Source organism: Falco punctatus, assembly GCF_963210335.1.
Source record: "Falco punctatus genome assembly, chromosome: 12".
Taxonomy (NCBI): domain Eukaryota; kingdom Metazoa; phylum Chordata; class Aves; order Falconiformes; family Falconidae; genus Falco; species Falco punctatus.
This window is the reverse complement of record NC_137592.1, coordinates 9325896-9343794: the sequence shown is the minus strand read 5'-3', so window position 1 is coordinate 9343794 and position 17899 is coordinate 9325896. Positions and strand designations below refer to the sequence as shown.

General features: G+C 39.6%; 1 protein-coding gene across 2 annotated transcripts in view; it reads right to left on the bottom strand.

Moving 5' to 3' along the window:
• The window catches only part of MACROD2 (mono-ADP ribosylhydrolase 2), a 936136-nt gene that overhangs the window by 122335 nt on the left and 795902 nt on the right, over window positions 1–17899 (bottom strand). The window lies entirely within an intron of this gene.

Genomic DNA, 17899 nt, shown 5'->3' with positions numbered 1-17899 from the left:
ACAGGGGAAGAATGGGAGGCTTAAAAACAAGCAAATGTCCCTGTTTGCCTGTTCCCATGCCTACTGCCACAACAAAAATGAAAACGGAGGCGCTCCAAAGTACAAAAAAGACACACTTCTTTTACACGCAAAGCCTTTTCTCCAGGCCTGCAGTGCAAATTGGAATGATACCATGACAGCATAAACCACCACATTCCATATTTTACTAATTTGTATGCTGTATCTGAATCTTGAAAGCCACGAAATATGAAAAGATCACACTAAAAGCAGAATCTGTTTCAAAACACTGAAAGAATTAGCAGTGTAACTGGCCCGTGTGAATTTCCAGTGCTCATTCATGCACCACTACACAAAAACTCTGTCTGCTAAGTGCAGCAAAAGGCTAAATTGTTGACAGCAATTTACAATAAATCAATTCATAGATTCTTCCACTGTTGAACCAATATATATTCCCATACAACTTCAATTAGCCCTGTGAACAAACTGACACCTGGCAAACAGAACCATAAATTACCCTTTGATGTTATCACATCCTAAGGCAAGTACGCAGGGGTTGTTTATTTTACTAGCAGGTCCACATTCCTGAGTATACTTTACAAGAAAAAAAGGAACGAAATGCACTATTAACACCTTTGTCTAAGGAAGGCTTCTGTAGCTGTGCGGAAGTCCCTAGTCCTTTCTTCCTTAGGAAGGAAGACAGCAATAAGGAGGTGTCACCTGGAAAGACTGCTACTGGAAGAGGCATGATGAATATTATAACATCATAAAATAACAGAAAATAGAACATGTTGAGGTGTTTCCTCAGCACCCCTTCTAGTCAGAATCAGAAAATACTTAACGGAACACAAAAGTTAAAAAAAAAAAAACAACAAACCAAAATAAAATGCTGAAATGGCGAGTGTTTGAAATGATGAAAGGCAACGAAGCATGTATTTCAGAGCCCACAGCCAGAAAAGTCCTGGATTTTGCCACTAAATCATTCTTGGGGAAAACAGTCCTTAAGTGTCCATCTCTCTATCTGCAAATTCTCATAACAGCAATTCCATTGAGTTTGGAGTAAATCACTTAATAGTCAAGAGATATAAAGTCCTTTAATAGTGTGAGGTAATACTATAAAATACCACGGTTGCACAAACAAATCAATAACTGAATAAGAAAGAACAGCCAAAGACTGAATCAGGGAGATGAGAGATGGCAGTCCAACACAATGAAACGATCAAAATGTGCTATTGATATTTCTGAAGCTCTTATGTTCTGGCAAACAAAGGCCCAGAAGTCTAAAAGTTTGGAGTCAACATTTGAGGCTTTCACACTGAATGCTAAGTGAGCAAGTAAGTTATGAATCCATGACTTGGCTTTTACAATGGCAGAAAGTTTAATTTGTGTTGTGCACTCTCAGAGCTGCTTCCTAAATCATCCATGGTGATTGCCCCCTAACCAACATTTTGAACAAGTGCTGTTTTAAAAAATAAAGTAATTTGAAGCAATTTTTTTAAAAGGATTTAAGTGTTAGAAATTCTTGACCTATATCCAGGATTCTGACCTCTTTCTGCTTTGCTTTGTCAAGTTCACTGTCAGGGACCCAGAGACATCAGGGATCCCCACCAGAGGCCAAGATGCCCTAGCTAGATTTTGCAGTTTTCCCCTCTCAATCAGATCAGGTTCTGGCATAGTTTAACATTAGATTAAGTGTATCTTGCAAGATAAACGTAATGCACTCAATAATTGATAGCATGTTATGCTAAATTTGTTACAAGAAAAGCAAGCAACTAAAGCATTAAAACCCACAATATACACCAAACATTAATAAATAGAGTAATTACCAGCATACTCTGCTAGATATATTCCAAGGCTAATCGACCTAGAGGACAAAATGACAGACACAGTACTTCACCAGCACTTCACAACCAGAATTTCTCCTCTAGGACAGCATTTTCTGCAAATCTTATCGTCAGTGAAAAGTACAACCCTTCTGACTCTAAAGATTTAGCTTAACTACACGATACCCTTGTTTTTTAAAAAGCCCAACTCTCTTTTAGCTTCCAGCTGAAACAGTGCAGGCCAAACCCTCATCTGCAGTTAATCAGCGTGGCTCCACCAAAATCAACAAATCTGTGCTATTTAACACTAGTCCAAGAACTGACCCTATGTTATTTCCCAGCGTATTGACTTCAGTTTGGACTGCAGATGTAATTATTTTGATTCCGGCATCTGAAATATTTGATCAAGAGTTAATTAGGTTACTGCCAGTAGAGTGTCTTAAACTCCCATCATTTTTGATGTTCGCTCAAACAATACATATTCTGCAGCTGAGTAAACATTTCTTTGGGGAACGTAACATGTGAATTGGTTCTCACTCCAGATGTAGATCGCATTTATACAAATTTGCACTGTGGCTTTAATGTGAATCCTACCATCCTCTGGTCTGTGATAACTGAATGCCTGTAGATTCACAGCTTTATCAATAGTGATATTCTAAACTTCCGTAGTGCCTTTTTCTATTTAGTGCCTTACACACAGTAATGAACTAAGCCATAAGGATCCCAGTGGGGTAAAAATTATTCTATTCATTTTGCATACAGGAAATTTATGATGTAGAAAGATAAAGCTACTTGCCAAGGTTGTGTGAGAAGTCTGGAGTGAAGCTGGAGAGAACTGCAATCAATACCTAAGAAAAGTTCCTGTCTTATTGAGCAGTGAGAAATGTCTGCAGAATTCAAGCCACATTTTTAAAGTTGTTAGGCAGACAAGTGTCGTTCAATATACAAGCAAGGAAGAAAAAAAACACGTTATTTTGCTGAATGAGAATTAAATGCAGTGCATATTTATTGAATATGAGGAGATTTTTTTCCCCTAGCAAATCATTTTCCCAAAAGACTTCAACTTGTATGTACTGGAATTTCCTTTGCTGGGGAAAAAGTCTCCTTTAGCGTATCCAGTAATAAAACAGCAAAAGGAATAACTATTCTGGGTGGAACTTGCTGGCATTCATTAACAGTACTGGCTCAGATGTGTGCCATTTCTGGAAGTTATTTGGAAAAAAAAAAGCAGGGGGTGGGGTTTTGGTGGAGAGTTTCGTCACCGATAGCAAAGGTAGACCAGTCCTGAGCTATTTTTGAAATCCTGCCCTCTGTCGTGCCACAGTGAAGAACAACAAAGCAGGATTCACTGATCGCCCAGTAAGAAATCAGATTTTGATATGCAGATTGCATTTTAAGTTAAATAATGAAAAAGTATTGTACACAGATATTTAAGAAGATACTACAATCATATAGCTCAAATCAAACAATGTTTTCAAATAATGATAGTTAACTTGACAGTCAGTAAGACCAATAACTGTCGGTGGCATTAATGGCTGTGGCAGCAGAATGAAATGCTTGGGGACCAAACAACCCTTGACTCCAGAATGGCTCTGATTTTAGAGATAAGTATTATAGTATGTTTAAAAATTGGTCTAGGAAGCACTACCCTAGCATTAGCCGTATAGACTCTGAGCTCAGTGGGTGTGAGGATGGCAATGGAGATGCTGATTCAGAAAAGCTGCCTCCTTCAGGAGGGAAAGAACCAAGGCACACTTAGTTGAAGTCAACAGACTTCATCTTGTGCCTTTGAAGAGCTTTTGGTGAGGGCTGTACTAGGTGTCCATACCAATCTTCTAACAATACAGAGGAAAATGACAACATCATTTATTTAAGGAGCAATAAGACTAAGCAAAATAGACTTTCTAACAAATACCTTGCTCTACCATATATAAAAACTCAGCCCATATATCAGGTTGAAACAAAAAAACCCTATTGAACACTTTAATTACAAGATAATATTCTCTCTTTAGTGTGGAACTGTCTCTTTTCCTAGCAAATGTTCTGTATTTCCAGTGGAAATATGGCAATTTATTGAAAATGAGACTCTGGTCTTGTACATTTCTGTATTTCAGGGGTCAATTTGCATACTAATCATGGACTTCTCTTCTACATTCCATACAATATGAACCAGTTCATTCACAAAATGTGGTACAAATTGATGAGGCATAATAGTTTCTGTTAAAAATACAAATACATGAACACTGTCACGTTACAGCTTAAAGCAGATCTTTCTTTTTAGCAATGTTAGTTTGCAAATAGGGTCGTCATGGAACTGCTGAAATTCATGGTACAGACAGGTTTCGGAAGAGGAAAAACTTCTGAAGTGGAAAAATAAAGATTCTAAGCAACATGAGAAAGCAGGGAATGTCAAAGAAAAAGATGGAGAAGAAGAAGTAGAAGGATACATACTCTAAGGAGAGATGAAAGTGTGGGCAAATGAAGGGGAAACAGCTACAGAAACAAGGCTGATGTTTAGCACAGAAGTAAGGATCTCAGAAATAAAAGCTGTTTTTTGACTGCTAAATTTTGCTGTTAGAAAGAACTAGATAATTCACTAACATTTTCTGCTCCATAAATAACTACTTGCAAATGTGCACTTTCATTTTTTTTTTTTTTTTAATCAGCTTTTCTACTGGTGATAAACATTGGATAGACCTGGCTTTCCTAATGCTCTTTCCTGACACACACACACAAAAATGGTTAGAAAAAGAAAATTTGGAGTTTTTTCTTTACTCATTCTTCAGTGACACACAAAAACACTAACTGCTCATAAAAATCTAAAAAGAAAGCATCGCAGGAGAGTTCTTGCATGGCTGAAAATAAAACCTAAAATCACATCAAAAGTGTTGGCCCAAAGTCATTTCCAGTGAACCACAACTGTTATTTCTCCTGCCAGCTGGGAACATAAAGAGATTTTATTAATGCATGATTTCTGCATTTACCTCATATTTCTAACTTGGAATAAATTAGAAACAGACTTAAAGGCCCCATTCCACAGCATGAAGTAAACAAATGTGTTTTACTATATATGCTTTTCAGAATGAATTAAATTCACGCAGCATTTGTTCTACTTGCTCACAGCAGACAGCTTTCATTCTGTACAAGTCTGCAAGAACAACAGATGATACAGTGAAGGTTGGCACTTAACTTTCAAACAAGAGTCCCAACTACTTCTGCCGTGTTCCCACCACTGCTGGGTCACTGCCCTGAGCAGCAACGGAGCTAACTATATTTTTTAAACGGTAAATACCTTTCTGTGACTGCCAACTGTAAAATATAATTTCCATTCAGCATTGTGTTGTCAGGCAAAAGTACTGATATTTCAGAATTTAAAAATGCTTTAATGCATGAAGAAACCTGGGGATTAAAACTCCATGCTCACTCTTACCAGAAGTGAAGCAGCACAAGACTGGGGATGTGGTGGCTCGGGAAGGCTGCCTGCTGCTCAGAGCTGGTCACATCTCATCCTTAACAGTTTCATCTCATGGCTCGTTCAGAGAAGTACTGCCCCACAGGTCAACATGTGTGATCTCTTAACAATACCTGAATACCTAACCAGAAGAACTTCCACTTATATAACCAAGCTGAAATGGATCTCAACCTTTTGGGAGGGGTCTTTTGTAAGTTTAAGGGGGAAAAAAAAAAAAAAAAAAAAAAAAAAAGCACTGCTGTTCCCGAACTCAAAACCATCAAATGCAATTTTTTTATTATTATTTTTGATTTTTTTTCCTCCAAGGGGAGCACTAAGTTCTGCTCCAAATTCAACCTCATGGATCTGAATGAAAGTTGGGTCAGGATCAGGGTGAAGCTTCTGCCTTCTCTCTGAAGAGAAGGACACGAGGAATTACTGCACATGCTCCTCAGGCCACTTCTAGCAGCCTCTGTACACACCACTGTGACAAGCGCTGCATGAAAATACAGCTCAGAAATGCAATAACTACCTTATAACATCTGATTTGCTTCTGTGAATGGCAAAAGCAGGTTATGCTACATCAACTACATTTTTCCCACACAGACCTTCAAAACATTTCTATCAAAGAGACTCACTGGTGATGCTGACCTCTCACTGTAATCGAAAGCAACCACTGAAGTTCATATGCACAGGATGCCTAGCTACCAATCAGGTAAATAACTTTGACAACAACAAAAAAAATCATCATCACAGTAGAGTTTGGATTAAACCTTCAGAAGGGAGCTAGCAAGTCCTTATTATGCACACCATTTTGCTATTTTTGCTGAGCAGCACTTCACACTTCCAAAAGACCCAAAAATTCAATAAAGATGAACAAAATAACTTTTAAAATTATACTCTTAATCTTACACCTGGGCCAAAACCACTACAGCTACATAATGTCTCTGAAACATCATTTGCTTGAAAAGAGAGACTAAAAGCACCATCAAGGCTCAATTATTTTCTCATTTGGTGTGGTGAATTCCTAAAATGTCTTGGTATCTATCCAATGGAGATAAAAGGGAACTCTTACTGCTGCTAAGCATGAGAGTTAGCTTAAATTCAGAGTTTCCCCACTAATTAAGGTTTACATGAGACCTTAAGAATATACACAGTGAACGATATGTTGCTTATATAGCAATTACAATTAAGGAAAAAATGCATGGAAGAATTAATAATTATGAGAAACAGTGGTGTTTCAAGTTAAATATGTAAGCAGTCCTTAAAAAATGTAATTTCCAAGCTGTTTTTATGACAGTTTTTACAGACATGGGAGTTTTAGTAGCATAAGCACAGATTCCCATAAATAAATTCTTAATCAGACTTACCACACCTTAATTTCTGTTTCATATCAGTTTTTAACATCAATGAAAATAATCTGGCTGTACTGATGAAAGACTGGATTCATACACTGGGGTGTCTCAATGTGAGTTATTAATTTACTGACAGCAATTTATGTTCTAAAGGAGATGCTCATAATAAAGATAATGACATGAAATAAAATAAGACAAAACATTCAATCTTGAGTTAGCCCCTCTGGGATAAATATATTCAGACATTCTGAACGATTAATGAATCAGGTCATCCATATAAATCTCTCATTTCTTAAGTGGAGTGTCTGTTTAGGTCGCGCGTATGCTGCATTTATGGATAACAGAAAGGCTTGTATATCTTGTCCCTTCGTATTGTGCCTGACCTGGGTTTTTCACTGACAGGGATTCTAGCCATAGTGCAAATAAGATACATCCCAAATGCAAAAGCAAACATGTAATAAAACTCCATCTATAAACACAAATTGGAAGGAGAAATAATCAGATTTTTAGCAGGCACATCTTAAGGTCACTGAATTCAGGTTTTAAACAACCTGTCATTAGTGTGTTACACGTATCTCCCTCCTAATCGTCACTCGCATTGGCGAGCTCCTAAGAAGGTTAACTAATCTGCCCATCACTATTAAAAGTATTGTGAAAATCAAATCCCACTCATCCAAATCAATATCAGGTCACTGTACATTTCAAAGGCAGCACCATTTTTCTTGGAGAAAAGGAGATCACATCTTTCAGGTGTACATAACCTTTTGACTGCTTTGTATGTTCAACCAACATGCCCAGCAATACCATTAAATTAGTGCAATGCTGTCAGTCAGACAACATTTCTGTATACGACCTAGGGGCAAGAGGAACAGGGAGTTTGGGTATGAATTCTGGCTCCAGTTCAGGAGAGCACTTTAGCATACTCCTGAGCTAAGCAGGGAGGGTCTTTAAAGCCACTGGACCGTAAGCAAATGCTTAATAAGAGAATTAACTATTTTCAGAATTCAGTCCAGACAGCTTGATCTTGCAGTAAACACCCTCAGCTGCTGTTATAGTGAGAGTCATTAGTGCTCGGAGCTGAAGTGACTGAAAAGTTTGGGTGTGCACGTGCTAGCTGGAAACCACGTCTCTGCCATTATAGAAGAGAGACATAGCTGTGCTAAGGGTGAAGATCAGTTGCTCTTCTTCCCATAAACCAAATCCAGCACTTTTAAATGTGGTACATCCCTTTTTACCCTGTGAAGAGAAGAAATACAAATAACCTGCAGGGTACACCTACAGAAGGGTGGAAAACTCGTGACAGATATCCAAAAGGAGAAAAAACGTTTAAGATCATGAAGTAGGTTTGAAAACATTATCCTCTGTGGCCAGGGCAGTTTGTCTGGGGTGACTTCTGTAAGCTCAAGTAGACTGTAAATGTTTCAAGTGAATTCTAATGAAAGACTCTTTTTCAGCTGTACCTTGCTTTTAGCACCATTATTTCATTATTATAAGCATTCAAGCTTATTAATTGTCCATTGCATGCCTAAAAGTACTTTTGGGGAGCTATAATAGCAGCACTCTCTGTGATGGAGGGAAGACTTTGTTAGCACTTAGGCACTTGAAATGTGTTAAGTGGTTCGAGAGTAGTGCAACTTGAGCCCTGGGTGAAAGTGTAAGTAGATTCCAGAATATCTGACAAGCGGGATTTAGATACACAAGTTTAACAAGTGTACACTAATGCAGATGAATGTCAAAACAGAAAGGAGATATGTCACCCTCGAAATGGCAGGGCTTTTTTAACTGCTTGAGACTTTAAGAAGCATTTTGATTGCTCATTAAAGTGATTATTGTTACAGAGTTCCTTAAGTGCATTTCACTGCCTCTTCACAAGACTTTGTATCCAAACCATTCTACTGTCTTTGTTTTCTGTTTAAATACCATTTAAATTATTTAACAGAAAACTGGTGCAGTCTGGTGAACAAAAGTTAAAAAAAAAAACCAAAAAAACCCCAACAACAACAAAAAAAACCAAAACCAAGCAGAACTTTGAACAAAAAAACTGTGGAAGCAAATTGAAAATAGTAGGGCTTAAAAAATGTTACAAGTCTCATCTGAGGTAAAAAATCTCCTCAAAGAATCCTATTTATCATTTCAAACACATTTCCTTGTCTGCTGAGGAAGGAAGGAAGGAAGGAAGGAAGGAAGTCTGAGATCTTTAAGATCGAGCAAGTGGATGATATTTTGTTATAAGAATAGATTGCACAATTGCAATAGCCCCAGCCTTGACCTTCAAAGTCAAATGTTTCCTGATGACAATTTATGTATATCAGGGAGGTCAAAAACTTGGTACACAAAAAATAGGTCCAGAAATCCAATTTTTTTTTAACAGTACATTTACTTCTTTCTCTCCTTCTTCAGACATATCCTTTATGCCATAAATGCATTAACCTGTAAGAAGATGCAGTCTCTACCCTAAGTGAAAAATAATCAAGAAGCTTACCTATAGAAATAATGGCAGTAATGTGATACATAATGCATGAACCCAAGTTTTTTCCACAGCTTGCCTAAATAGGAATCCTTTTAAAAAAGTACCTTTAACTGTGGAAACTAAACTGAGAACGTGGCCCTTCATGGTTGTTAAATCACTGACACAGGTCAAGGAAAAGTTAAGGAAGAACTGAAAGCGATCTGAAGATGCCAATTTACAGAAGATAGTTTATATGTATTTTTTCTCATTTATTTCTTGTTAATATTTTACAGGAACTATAGCTGAAGTTCAGTATGCAGTATACTACACGTTAGTCCACAGCATTATAAAATCTGTTTCCATTTTAGGAAACATTAAAGAATCCAGCAAGGGTCACTCATTTTATATGCCAAGATTAGCTCTCAACTTACTAGAAAGTTTCACAATAGAAGAAACTTTTGCAATATGTTTACGTCTTCCTCCCCAAAAAAGCAGAATTACTTTTCCGCAAAAGTGTACTACCTTGAGTACCACTGTGAAATTCAGCTGTGGCACTGAGATAGCTTTCCTAGTCAAGTAAAGGTTATAATTTTTCAAAAAATGTCATCCACACAGATAGCATGAAATGAGAGATTTACTTTTAGATTCATTCCTAGTTTTCCAACTTAGTACTGCAGGCTTAGATCCACAAAGAGTAAGATGCTTCACTTTTCCTAGTATTTTGCAAGTATATATAAAACAGGTGGTAATATTATTATGCTACCTGTCAAATCCTTTTTCAATGATAAAATGTAATGTTTCCTCTACTTGGACAAACTAATTTTACACCAAAGAGATGTTTATCCAAAACATTTATGTTCTTCATGAATATACTTTTTGTTATTTTTGTGATCACAGAGTTTTTCAATTTAGGTTGCACAGAAATTAGAGGTAGTTTTATAAGTGGTATCTACGGTCCCATAAGTTGACCAACAGCCACATGCTGAGCACGAATCCAGTGGACTATAATAGCTCATTCAGCCCTTACTCTGAGCGGGCCTGTATGGATACAGCTTTAGGCAGATTTGTAGCAGCTAAGGATTTTTCATTTACAAATCCATATTTACAATAACTTTCCTCAGTTTTTACTAAAACATGATTTATAGGTTGGAAAACAAATCATCTAATTAAATTTAGAGACCGCAGTCGCCATTCTAGTAGGGTCACTGCTGCACCCATAATGACATTGTAACATTATTCGTAAAAGTGCAATATGAAATCTCCAATGTAATTATTTGAAAATATTCATGACTGTAAAGAAAGGGATATGAATAAAGCTTTTCTGTGTGCATGCAATATCCAGGGCGTTACTGTTAGTCAGTTTGCTGTTGACAAGCCAGGACATTGACACGACAGGCCCCTGACTTGCAGCATATGACTAATGGCACCGAGTCCCCGTTCTCCTTGTTTCTACTCTTTATTATACACAAGAGCACCATGCCATTAGCATCAGCCTTTCAGGAGCCTGCAACTATTCGACTTTGCGTCTTACAGGAGTTATCGCTGAGCTACTCGCTGGTTTGATCACGTACTGCAGTTACTGAGGCACTCAGGTGCGGGGCTTGAGGATGAGCCCTAGCCAGCGCAGAGGTGTTTGCATAGCCAACAACATGAGTTTAGCACTTTGACCAGGTTACTTTGCAAGACAAGCTTAACACAAAGTACGGTAAAATGATACGAACATGGATTAAATGAGACTTCATGACACTTCTCACCTGTCTGGGAAGCAAACAGGACCAAGAGCCCGAAGGTCCCTAAAAAAAGCTGAGGGTGGCAGTAACAGAAACCCTTTTTTTGACTCTTTCTCCCTCTTGGCCACCACAGCCACCTCCACGCTGTGGAGCTGCGGGCCGGCTGTGGCTCATCCCGAGGGCAGGCTGCAGGGAGAGCTGCAGCTATGGCCCACCTGCCCACAGCACTGGAAGCTCTCAGGAACACATTAGAGCTTGCTCCCAAATCGCAGCCCTACTGAAAGGCCGTTTGTCACATTTGGTGGCAGTATTTCACTAGTCTCTCAACCATCTCTCACCCAGCCTTGCCCTGCACCACCCTCCGCAGTGAGCCCAGATGGAGAGCACAGCGAATGGCATCAGGGAACTGATCCATCACAAGACAAGACACAGGGAAAAAGTACGCTTTCTCAGCTGTCTGGCGTGCAAAATATCTGTCCCAAGAGGCTGTATTGGCCAAATGGGTTTTCCCTTTGGTTCGAAAGGTGAGATCTCTGCCCAACGTGGAGACCTTCTGTGGGGTATTCCCTGCAGAGTGCTGGCTACAAACCCAGCTGCAAATGGCATAGCAGCTGCACGCAGCCTGCTCTTTCCCTTGGTAATACATACAATCTGGGTAGCTGGCTTTGAAGGAATAAAGAACAACTTGCCTAGCTACAATCTGGCCTTTTATTTCTTTATACTATGCACCATACAGTAACGGTTTTCACTGTCAGCCTCCTTCAGAGTCAGGGCTTACACCTTTGCAGATGCCAGCATATCTTCCATTTCACTTCCAGGTGAACTGCGAAGCCTGCAATCCTACTGTGGCTTGTTACACGTCCCCTGAGGTTAACCTATGCAGTTTTGAACAGCAGCAGAAACTACATGCATTTATTTGAAAGGAGGCTGCAACCCACTGCCAGCTCCCCATTCAGCTGCAGACAGCATGGCTGTCCCCACAAGGAGCTCTGTGCACACGTGCACATACCGACCTGGCACACAGAAGGCAAATGGGTCAGAAATGCCACCTAAGCACCAGTTGTCTTACTTCTCTCCTTTGCCTCTGCACAGCCCATTTCTTTTCATGGCTGTAAAATTCAAGAAAGGGACAGACTTACCGAAACTTCAGGTGTGTCTGTCAAACAGACCATTTAAAGACTTGTTACTGTGTGGCGTGCTATCAATTCAGTAACATTCCTTCAGCTCCTAGAGCTTACCTGCTTTGGGTGAATGAGGTAGACTACCCACAGCTTCCCAACAGAAAATCCAAATTCTTTCAAAGCCTAGTGTTGCTGTGATAAAATGCACACAATGTAAATGCTGTTCAGTAAGCAGGAAAGCCCCACAGCCCTGGCTGCTTGGAGGAACTGATGTTTTAGCAGCAGGCAATAATCAACAGTTATTGGAAGCAATGTCTCCTTGTTATAGCGCTCTGGGCACCTGGGTTTGCCTTATATATGATACCATCAGCTGTTGGGGAAGTCACAGTAGTTACAGGCATCTTTACTTTTCCTGGACATAAATACATCTTAACAGTTCAAAAATTCTCAAATCCCAGATGAACCTTAGCCCTTGGAGCATCCTACTGTGCTCTTACCTATGGCCTATCATGTGACTCAAACCTGCTTCAAAGCAAGTACAGCACTTCTCCATAACACAGTCCTGCTGCTCCTAAAAGTGGGTTACGTGAATTTTGGGAATGTGCTGGAGCCCCTGTGATGAGCACCCACATGCCTGTGTGTGTGTGTGGGGGGGGGGGGGGGGGGCTGCAGTGGAGCACATAGGGCTGTGGCAGCTCAGCTCCTTCCCTGCTGTCCTGGGTCTGGCCGAGCCCCACAGCAGCCCCCACAGTGCTGTGCTTGCACTGGTAGCTAGAACGGTGGTGATAACACATGCGTGTTTTGGCTGCTGCTGAGCAGTGCTGGCACGGCATCAAGGCTGTCTCTCCAACATTCCCTCTGCCCTCACCAGTAGGCTGGGGGTGGGCAGGATCTTGGGAGGGGACGTAGCCAAGAGAGATGACCCAAAGTGTCCAGTGGGATATTCCATACCATATGATGTCTGCTCAGATATAAAAGCTAAGACAAAGGAGAAGGAAGGAGGGGCATTCGTTATTTATGAGATTTGTTTTCCAGAGCAACCGCTACTCACACCGGAGCCTTGCTTCTTGGGAAGTGGCCCAACGTCACCTACTGATGGGAAGTAGAGAATAACATCTTTTGTTTTCCTTTGCTTCTACCTGTGTGACTTCTGCAATTTCTTCATTATTTTGACCTACAAGGTTTTTTTCATCTTACTTTCTCTCCCCCCAAGCCCACTCTGCTGAAAAGGGGAGTGATAGAGCAGCTTGGTGGTCACCTGGTGTTCACCCAAGGTCAACCCACCATACCTGTGCCAGAGACTAGAGCTGACCCAGGTTGTGCCGTGGCTGTGGGCTTCATGGGCTGGCCGTGCCTTAGGGAAATCATCTTTAGTATAACGGCACATCAAGACGTAGAAAGTAACAAAAGCATATTAACAAATGAGGAAAAAAGTGGCATCTGCAGCAATTCAAGTTCTCCTTAACTATGGCCTCAGTTAATAGTCCCAGGACGTTCACACACAGAGACACAGGGTGCTCTGGCACAGGAGTCTTCATTCTGGGTTTGATGCGCTGCTGTTCTCCCAAGAGAAAGGACAGTTATTTCTTTTTATCTTGTCCAGGAGAGCTGTGGCTGAATTAGTGAACTGCAACACAGGTGCTTGTGTGAAAAGAGATGGCTCGCCAGCCCACCAAGCAATTTTAAAATGGCTGGGGATCCCTGAAACCATGCACTCAAACCCCAGCAGGGCTGCCTCAGGCCTTCACCTTTCTAACAAAGTAAGTTGCAGAGGGTGAATTTTAGGACATGGAGTCTCCCTCACTGAGAGGAAAGCGAGGAGAAAGGCATGGGGCTGCCATCCGCTTCGGACAGAGCTGTGTCAGACCAGCTGCAACCCCCTGGCCCCACACTCTCCAACTAGAAGCAAAATTGATTCCTTTTCTCCTGGGTAATTCAAACTGAGATTGAGAAATCATTAAGAGATGAGAGGGATGGGAGTGGGGTCGGGTGCGGAAGTAAATACCTGTTATTACTTAACTCTATTTAGTGGTAAAGAAATAAGATGAGTAAATCTGAAAGTTTTATGCATCTTTAAAGCCGAAGCTGGTGTCCTCCAGATTCTCATAAACCAACCCTGGTGTTTTAAACACAGTCATAATATACCTATACATTACCTCTTAGTCACTTCATCTGAATCATTAATGTCACGATGAAGAAAACAGTCTTACTTCCTAGGTAATTACTGTATATCTATTAAAATGAATTAACTCTCTATTGAAAAGGCTTGCTTGTTCCATATCCATCCTGCTAATGTGTACCTTTTCCTTCATTATATCTGGTAAAATGTCAAGCTCACTATGTTGGGGAAATCAATAATTAAACAGCTTTACAGTAATTACTCCAATAACACACATTCTTGCCACTTAACAATACAAATTAAATACAATGAATTAAAATTTACACTAACAAAGAAGGGCATGTCAAGCACTAGCCCTCAAAAGAGTGTCTATACTGGTCAGAAAGTCATTACACTTTCTGCAGAATATTTTACAGAGCATTTTATTTGCTCATTTGTCTTTATCATCAGCGTGTTTCAAAGTATGAGAGGCGAGTGAATACAAGAATACGGCAAGCAGCAGCTGTAATGAAAAGAGTGCGCTTTTCTAATATGGTACAAACAAATTGAAATAATTTGCAAATAATTTCAGTGTAGCTGACCCTCCTGCATCTGATCCAGTATTTACAGTAAATGCCTACATGGAGACATATGTAATATGAATATAATTTTAATATATACATACAAATAAAATATCTCCATATATTTATTTATAAGCATACATTCACTGCTTTGATAACATATATATTCAGATGCATAAGATACTAGGCATTTTTCTATTTCATTTTTTTTTTTTAAATGAACTGAACACTGCTCATTTCATTATTTATCTGAGAATTAATATTCTGGTGTATTCTAACTGATAAAAACCAACATGGATAAACAGGTGTAGGTGTGGACATGTAGGCACGTTCATCCCAGATTGCACAAAATGCTTAAACTGCAATAGCTCACTACACCATTATTAATCCCAACCTACAGGAGAGATTGATGGCAATTTTTTGATACCATGGGTTCACAGACACAAGCCATAACAGTTACACAGCTAATATAAGGAAGCCTGTTCTCTCCCACCCACCCTGACTGGCTTCCTCACTCCTGAGTCACTTCCACCCCAACGCAGTCTCATGGAAAAACTGATTTGGGATCAGAAAGGCTAATTTTGATCTCCATCGTTACCAGTCTCCATTTCCTCAGCGCTGGAGTGAGCAGAAAGGCACGCAGGAGCCAGGAGTGTCAAATTTTGCAGGGCGGCAGAGACAGGATTTACAATCTGGCAATCCAGAAGCTGAGGTATCTGGAGTCTTGCTGAAGGACCGACGCCAGACTTTGTGTTTTTCTTTAGGCCAAGTTATCTATCCAAGCAGTAATTTTAATAGCTTATTTGTATCTGCTGAGATAGAACATTTTCAGATTCTCATTTTAGAATAATCAATATTTTGGCCTCACCTACCTCAGGAAAAACACCTCTTTTTTCAACATGGGGGAAAAAAATAAACAATCCAAAATCCCAATTGAAGTCATGGCATAGGCAAGAATCCTGCAATTACTTAAAAAAATAAAATAAAATAAAAGCTGACACAAGTATACTACATTCAAACCTACTCTCATCTTAACTGTCACTTCTTCATCGTTTGTAATAGGTGTCTGTGCCCCATATGTCGAGTTAAGCAGCAAACCCGAATTTCCCAATTGCACTGCAGTATATATTAACATACATATATATATACACACATATATATAACAATTTCATTTATTGAACATCATTATCCAGAACTGAGCACTGAGCACAGATGGTTATAAGGGTGAGATCAAGCTCTCTGTTCAGCACAGTGCTGCTTGCAGGGAAGCTTTGCAACGTTCTCTGCAAGGAATTGGAGATCTGGGCCTGCAGAGTTATTTAGGTTTTTCGCTCATTTATGGCAAAGATAAGATATATTTTTTTTTTTTTTTTTTGTAGTTCAGCTAAGCCACTGATATTCCATTTTTGCTGAGAAGTTTACAAAATAATCACTTGACATTTCACAAAATATCACAGTATTCTTCCTTATGAAAAAAGCCTTACTTAAGCCTCTGGTAGAGGAAACGGATATATCAGATCAGTGCGGCCTAAAGACTAAAGCCTTCAATCCACACCCCTTTTGGAGAGCCAACCAAGATTCCTTCTAATGTTATTGACTGAACCTTCACCAATGACAACCAAGTTAACTTCAATGCCTCTGGTTTATGCAAGCATATACAAGATTATTTTAGCTGTCGACATGCAAAAGCTTTAGGTGAGATTAAGTGGGACACAGTGGGAGCAGGCAGAGATGCTATCTTGTCTCTACCACTAGCCTTTCTATCCTGGATGCTTCTATTTTCACTTTGTGTGGGACTACTACTCGTACTTAAAAAGTGTGTTTTGAGTGGGGAAGTGATTCTCTAGAAGAGTCTAAGAGTAAGCTCTGCTGTCATTGAACCTGAAGAAAGTGCTCTGCATTAGGGTGGCTGATCCTTGAGACAAGGGTGTTTCACATGCTAAGTGTACTTTCAATATCACACAGATCAGGGAAGGCTAAGAGGTGTAGAAAAAAACCAGAGGAAGTGAAGTGTAATCACAGGGAGAAAGTGGGGGGAGAAAAGAAGCAAAAAGATCAGACACATCTATTGTGAAAAGCGCTGCGTTATCTACTGATGCTTAATGTAGCTATCACACAGAGCACTACTCATATCTTTTTTCTAATAGATATCTTCTTTTTTTTTCTTTTGGTATGCTCTGATTTACATTTAACAAGATCTTTCATTCACCCTCTCTGCACCCAAATAATAAAAATAAAAAATCAGAAAGAAAGTCCCACTGGGACTCAAATAAGCTAACACTTTGATGTTAGGGTAAAGAGACCAACAAAATCATGGTCTCTTGACCTACATGGGAGGCACTGCTATTATGCTGAGGCAGCACAGGAAAATAGATAAAATGCTTTCCCTTGAAACAGCTATGAAATAGTGCAGACTTCGCTGTGTGCTAAGTGTAAAGCTACTGCTGCTCTAGCAAATGTTGGTGTGTTTTTTCCCCACATATTACTTCACAAGACAAAAATTGAAGAAAAAAAATATCAAGAAAACACTTGAAATTAAGCTGATTTTTTTCTGCCTTGAGTTTTGTTTTTTTCTGCCTTTTGAGTTTTGTTGCTAGATAGATGTTTGACATCTCCCTCGATAGCATCTGTGTTCATCTAATCCATTATTCTCACCCAGATTTCAAATTGTACATTAATTAAGAGGATATGGCAGCGGCTTCTGAACTGGTGCCCTGATTGTATTACAACTGGGAAATGGGATTGTATCAGCCTTCAGAAAATATAAATAGTGTGTGAGATTTGTGACTTATGAATTCTCCATGGATACTAAATTAACAACAGATAACTGAAATGCACCCTTTTCATCATATTCATCCAAAAAAAAAAAAAAAGAAAAAAGTGCCAATCTGCCATCAGTTGCACAATTTTCAAAACAAAAACATACTTTCTGGATGTCTGATATTTGTGTCACATCATGCTACTTGTAAGCTATCTGTCATTTTGGGCCATGCTCTCCCCAGATTGTAATCTCCTCTGCCCTCTCCAGATGAAGCAGCCCTCTGCACACACACACTTATTCTCAACAGAATGGTCATTACTTAGGAGGGCAAAAGCATCTTGTCAAATGTTGTTCTAGCCAAAATAATAGAAATAGTCATGGACAGGCACCTACAGTAGCAGCGAGGTGATAGTAAAGACAGCCATAAGGATGCCATATGCATCTACAGGACAGAACTGACAGTTTTTTTCCCTTGCTGGCTTATTGAGACTCCTGGAATCATTATTTAACCAACTTGAGAACAGTTTACTCAG